We start from the raw sequence: 7,233 nt of genomic DNA, 5'->3' as shown, positions 1-7,233 counted from the left end.
GTGTCATGGCTTCGCAACATTCTCCAGATGTACTGTCCGAATTTTATCGCTTGCAGAATCAGCAGACACAGGCGTTACTGGATGCCCTTGGACAGCTCGTCCAGGGTCAACGTGCGCTGCACACCGATGCGGCCGCCGCCGCTTCACCGCTACCGCAGCCACAACCTGCCGTTGCACCGCCTTTTAGGCACTACGACCCGGACCACGAAACCTGGCACGAGTGGTCCCGCCAGTTTGCGTTCCACCTCGCTGCCTACAGAATTCAAGGTAATGAGCGGGAGCCGTTTTTGCTTTCTTGTGTCGGTGTGTCCACATACCGTGTGATAGTGAAATTGTTTCCCCGACGTGACGTAGCAACTCTGTCCTACGAGGAAATTTTGTCTGCATTAGATGCCTATTTCAAAGAAACAGTTAATGTGGTTGCAAAACGGTATACGTTCTTTCGTACAAAACGTACGGCCGGTCAAACTAATAGGGAGTGGGTAGCAACATTGCAAGGACTTAGTAGGGACTCTGCCTTTGAATGTGACTGTGGTCTTTCTTATTCAGATACAATGGTGCGTGATGCAATTGCACAGAACGTTTCTGATGTTCGCATATGGGAGCAAATTTTGAAACTAGTTAATCCCTCCCTTCAACAAGTGATAGACATATTGGATAGACAGGACACACTTGACTGTGCTCAGGAATCTTTTGAAACTTCGCCAGCCGTGTGTAACATTAACCGGCCCGCTGGACGCGCTGCGCGGCCCGGTAACCGGGCCTCGCGCACGTCCGCACAGCTGCCGCCGCGCGCTAAGCCACGTGTGCCGCGCCAGCCCACAAATGTAGTGAAATCGTGCCCGCGGTGTGCTACTAGACATTCGCGTGAACATTGCCCGTCACGCCAAGCTATTTGCTTTTTCTGCAATAAGAAAGGACATGTTCAAAGTGTTTGCCAGAAAAAGCTCAGATCAGACAATCACAATCATTCCAGGCCCTTTGCTTCGCGCCGGAATCGAACCAAGGACACTCAGCCTCGTGGACCTTCGCCTATGGACATTCATGTCGTTAATTCCACTTCGTCCAGTGACACTTTCTCTAACAGTAACTGTGTTCGTCCCACAAAAACTGTGCGTCGACGTCGCCGGAAATCACGTCAATTAGCAAGTGATTCTGTACCAGTGTCTGTTCCAATTGCACAAAACAGTCGCTCTTGTCGTCAGCAGAACAATAAACTTTTTGTGGACTTAGACTTTGAAGGCAAAGTGATACCATTCCAGCTCGATACCGGAGCTGCAGTTTCATTGCTCAATCATGACACGTACAAACAACTGGGCAAACCTCCGTTGCGTTCCGCAAATGTTAAGCTAACTACATATTCCGGACAGACAATTCCTGTGTTAGGACAGTGCAGCCTTCTTGCAACATACAAGGGATAAACAAAACTTGTGTCATTTTACGTTCTTCGTTCTTCTTCTGCAGTGAACTTGTTTGGTCTAGATTTATTTCAGTTGTTTAACATGTCTATTGTAAATCAGGTCCTATCAGTGAATCAGACTGTGCCTACAGACAGTGTTTCTCGGCTGTGTGACGAATTTGCAGACATTTTTGCACCAGGCTTGGGTTGCGCTAAAAACTATGAAGCACATTTAGAACTGAAGGTAAACGCGCAACCGAAATTTTTCAGGGCGCGCAATGTTCCCCACGCATTGCGTGATGAGGTCGCAAGAACGTTACACGATCTCGAATCACAGGGTGTAATTGAACGTGTGCAAGCTTCTCTCTGGGCCTCACCCTTAGTAATTTTGCCAAAACCTTCAGGAAAATTGAGACTTTGCGTGGACTTCAAGGCCACAGTGAATCCACAGCTAGTGACTGCTACTTTTCCTTTGCCCCGCCCGGAAGATCTTTTTGCTAAACTGTGCCCGGGAAAATATTTTTCAAAGTTGGACCTAGCCGATGCGTACTTGCAAATACCGGTGGACGACGAATCCCAGCGCGTATTGGTGGTTAACACGCATCTTGGATTGTACCGCTTCAAAAGACTGCCATTCGGGTGTGCATCCGCCCCTGCCTTGTTTCAGCAATATTTACAAACTATTTGTGCGTCGGTCCCTACTGCAGCAAACTATCTGGACGATATAGTGATCTCCGGACAGACAGAAGAAGATCATCTTGCGAACTTACGAACATTATTTCAGGTCTTGCGGCAAAATGGTCTTCGCTTGAGGAAGGACAAATGTGTGTTTTTTGCTTGTGACTTACCATACCTGGGACATGTCATTAATGCCCAAGGCATACATCCGAGTCCAGAGCACCTCCGTGCCATCCACGAATTGCCTTCCCCTCAAAATGTGAAACAGCTACAGAGTGTGTTGGGTAAAATTAATTATTACAATAAATATGTGCGCAATGCCTCTTCCATTTCAGCTCCGCTTCATCGCTTACGCCGTGAAGGTGTTCCGTTCGTCTGGACGACGGAATGTGAACGCGCCTTTCGCCAGTTGAAATCGGCGTTGCTTTCTAATACTTGCCTTACGCCATTCGATCCCCAGAAACCCCTTTTGTTGATGATAGATGCATCGGATTTCGGGATCGGTGCTGTGCTTGCGCACAAAGTTGGCTCCCATGATCGCCCTATTGCCTTTGCGTCCAAATTGCTCTCGTCTGCGCAAAGAAATTATTCACAGATAGAGAAAGAAGCTTTGGCTCTCGTGTTTGGTGTTACTAAGTTCCATGATTTCTTGTATGGTCGTCACTTTACCATCATCACAGACCACAAACCTTTGACATCGCTTTTTCATCCGACCAAGCCTGTACCTCCACGTACAGCGCAGAAATTCATTCGCTGGTCTATTTTCCTCTCGCAGTACCGCTACGATATCTTGTATCGGTCCACTGCTAAGCACGGAAACGCCGATGCGTTGTCCCGTTTGCCTGTTGCTGAGGATAAAGCATTCGATTCTTCCGAACTTGCTTGCATGTTCATTGATTCGGAAACCGATGAAGTGGTCGAATCGTTTCCGATTGATTTTCGTCGTGTCGCTACAGCCACAGCTGCTGACCCTGTCCTTGCTACTGTTTTACGTTTTGTTGCTACGCATTGGCCTTTGTCAAAGTCTCGGATCGAGGATCCGTTGGTTCGCCGATTTTTTGCTCACAAGGAGAGACTTTTTGTTCGACGTGGTGTTTTGTTGTTGCGTTCTGATAATGATCAGTCCAGAGTCGTGGTCCCACGTTCGTTACAGTCCTCTGTTTTACGGCTTCTTCACCAAGGACATTGGGGTATAGTGCGAACGAAGCAACTTGCTCGTCAGCACTGTACTTGGTTCGGAATCGATGCTGCGATTATGAATATGTGTTCTTCGTGCCCGGCGTGTGCCGAACAACAGTCCGCACCGCCGCGGAAAGTCTTTGCGTGGCCAAAAGCCACTTCCCCTTGGCAACGCTTGCACATTGATTTTGCTGGTCCATTCTGGAATGCTCGATGGTTGGTTCTGGTCGACGCCTTCAGTAATTTTCCTTTTGTTGTCCGGATGCCTTCCACGACGTCCTCCGCCACCATCCAAGCGTTGTCTGCTATCTTTTGCATTGAAGGTCTTCCGCAGACTATTGTTTCCGACAATGGCCCACAATTCATGTCCGCCGAATTTCAGTCATTCTGCCAGGCCAATGGTATTCAACATCTGACATCCGCGCCGTTTTCGCCTCAGTCCAACGGTGCCGCTGAACGATTGGTCCGGACTTTCAAGTCACAAATGTTGAAATTGAAAGAGTCGCATTCTCGGGAGGACGCATTGTTGCTCTTTTTGTCTTCGTATCGCTCTCAGCCCCGAGATGGTCGCTCGCCGGCGGAGTTGCTCCACGGTCGTCCTCATCGCACCTTGATGTCTTTGCTGCATCCGCCGCATCAGGTTCCTGTGCAGCGGCAGACTCCTGCTTTTGCTCCAGGCGACGTTGTATTTTATCGCAACTATCGAGGTTCACGGCGTTGGCTCGCAGGGCGCATTCTTCGCTGCCTCGGCCGCGCGATGTATTTGGTTTTGGGGGCCTCTGGTGAGGTGCGTCGGCATCTCAATCAGCTGCGCCTCTGTCGTCGCTCGGGTTCTGCCGCTCCCCGTCTGCTTTCAGCGACGGTGCCGTCTGGTCAGCGCCCTGGGGACCCATCTCCTGGCTCGCCTCATCCCCAGGTGTTACCGACGATGCCTTCCATTTTGCCTCATGGCGACGCGCCGCCGCCGCAGCAGCAGCAGCCGCCGCCTCCGCCGCTTGTTCTCCCGCCGGCGCCGCCCGCATTCGACGCTTCGTTGCAGCCGCCAAGCGCCTCCCAGGGTCACGCGCCGCCGATCGCTTCCCGTGACCAGCTGTCCTCCGCCATGGAACTCCCGCCCGCTCCGGACCACATGACGTCATCGCGCGTCGGCTACCCCGACGCAATGGAGGTTGATCCTTCGGTCCCTCCTGTCTCTTTACGGGCGCATACACCGCATGTTGACGTGCACCCTGGACTAGTTTTTCAGGCGTTTCCTAGCTCCCCTCGGACCGAATGGCCGGGTGCGGGAGGCACAGCCTCGCCTGTTGTTAGGCTCCCCACCTCATCGCATACGTCAACGTGTGGTCCTCCCCACGGCGGGCGGAAGCCTTATCACACGACCGTTCGCCGATTTGCGGGGGAGGAATGTGGTGTCACCGCCAGACACCACACTTGCTAGGTGGTAGCTTAAATCGGCCGCGGTCCAATTAGTACATGTCGGACCCGCGTGTCGCCACTGTGTAATCGCAGACCTAGCGCCACCACCAAGGCAGGTCTCGTGATACGAGAGAGCACTCGCCCCAGTTGTACGAGAACCTTGCTACCGACCAGATGTACGAAGCCTTTCTCTCTCATTAGCCGAGAGACAGAATAGCCATCAGCTAAGTTAATGGCTACGAACTAGCAAGGCGCCATTAGCCATACAGTGATTGTACTTAAAGTCTCCTGTGTATCGTCAAGATCGATGTACCACAATGATTGAGTAAAGTTAAGTATTAAACCTGCTCCGTACTTTTCTTCCTAACATTAATTACGTATCCTGTTCCAGTACTTCACGCCTGTCTGCGTTAGTCTAGCTTGCCTTTTCAGCCATCTCAACTTCACGGTGTCGGCCCAGCTACCGACACAACAACCTAAATGTGTATGACACAGGATTGAACCGTCAACTTCCCAAATTCGAGTCCAGTGTGCTCACCATGCACCACCTCGCTCGGTCAAATAGTGGAATAAGATTTGTGTGTGTTGTGTACATAGTTCCGCGTAGTTAGCGCGTACACAACTTACCCACTAGAGCGCGCCCCGCTAAGCACAACAGCGCAGGCGCAGCGTTCGTCCGTCTCCGCACTACGAGATGGCGCTGTCTTAAGAGATGGACCAAATTCTGCTTCCGCCGATCCGCGTATTAATATGTAACGCAGCCAATGAGATTGCTGCTAACGTAGAACCTTTTGTCCTTGCGGATCACACTCGCGCAGTGATACCTGAACGCTCGAGGTATTATAACGAGTGTACAGACCTCCGATTAGTCAGTCTGCAATAGTCTGTACCAGTCTGCATTTGTCTGTACCAGTCAATAGTCAAGTTTCAGTTTGCGCCTAATAAGATTATTCATTTATCTTCACGGCTGTGTACAGGAATATGGCAGACACTTTGGTCTTGGTACGTTAATCTTATTGTCACATGTCTCTGATACTTGACAAAGGAACTTCAGAGTGTCAATTGTAAATAGCATCCAGAACCAAGTTAAGTAGTTTTTAGGCTTGTTATTATTTTAATAAATGTGTGTGAAAATTAATCAAGTTCTGTTTAAAGTTGTTCACCATCAATCTGCTACTCTAAGCGTGCAAGTGGCATTTCTATCGTCTGACCAAACGGCAGAAGATAAACACGCCACGATAGGACCATGAGACATATTGTTGACACTCGCCTACTTCGTTAGAGTGACAAGTCATATAATCTGATGGTGTGTGTACCGAAGATCTTACAGTACACCCACCACCACAGTGTGACTGAGGAATTTTAAATAAAACAATAATTGCTATTGAATTATGCTGCTTAGTTTGCCAAAAAAGGTATTCTGTTTTTGGTAACAACGCTTCAACTATAAATGCTAATTACTCTGAAACTAGTTGTGAGCAAAACTCACCACCAGCTTCCCGACATTAGCTGCATCTATAAATACTTTATCTGAAAGCCAGTAATGAGATAGATGTTTACACATGAACAATGATAACAATGTTTTATGTTACTGGTATTTGTAGTCAGCACAGCTTTTAGTAAACTAATTACACTAATGGCTTCTAGGTAACCAGACGAATGTAATGGATAATAAAATTAGCCTGAGCTAAGATTTGAGACTTTTGATATTGTGCACACCTGCCATACAAATGATAAGCCAATGATGTTTACACACACACACACACACACACACACACACACACACACACACACACAAAGGAAAGGAAAGGGGGCGGGGCGGGGGATGAGGGAGCTAGTGGCGGGGGAGAAAAATGTAACAGCGTGAAAGAATCCACCTGGTTTGTTTAAAAATGTTACAACGGCACGATATTGAGGGAGTTCTGCAAACAAAACAATCGCCAGTTTCGCCACTGATAGAAGATGCGCGAGACCAGTTCGGGCATCGAGCCTATCCGAGTGCCAGTACGCAGGGTACTCAGTGCCAGCTGGGGGCCGGCTCCCCTCAGGAGAGGATGCAGCCAGTGTACGACATCCTTCCCAGCCAAGTCAGTGCACGCATCCAGGCCAGAGTGGGGGCGACATCGTACTGGTTAAGTGGGCTCGTACTGCCAAGATTTTGTAAATTTGACTCCATTCTGTAATCATTCCTACATCACATACCCTCTCAACTTGTGAAGTTTCATTTCTTTTCCTCCTCCCCTTCTGGGTATTTCTTTCTTTCCTTCCCCCCCCCTCTCCCCCCCCCCCCCCCCCCCCCCCTCTCCCGGACATGAACTATGAACTCATTACTTTAAAGAAGATTTTCTGATGACACAGATGTACAGAGACATAAATTAAGCACAGTCGATCACATCTTATAACTCAAGGGGTACGTTGCTCTGAATAGAACGTGGTATCGCCAAGTTTAAAAATGTTAATTAGTAGTAACCTGATAAATACCTGTATAATTGACACTTAAAATAATAGGGTATCTGGTGCTAATTTATTATTGTTTCACTAGTTCATAAAAACTGACAAAA

Source organism: Schistocerca serialis, chromosome 11, assembly GCF_023864345.2.
Source record: "Schistocerca serialis cubense isolate TAMUIC-IGC-003099 chromosome 11, iqSchSeri2.2, whole genome shotgun sequence".
NCBI lineage: Eukaryota > Metazoa > Arthropoda > Insecta > Orthoptera > Acrididae > Schistocerca > Schistocerca serialis.
This window is presented reverse-complemented; position numbering follows the sequence as displayed.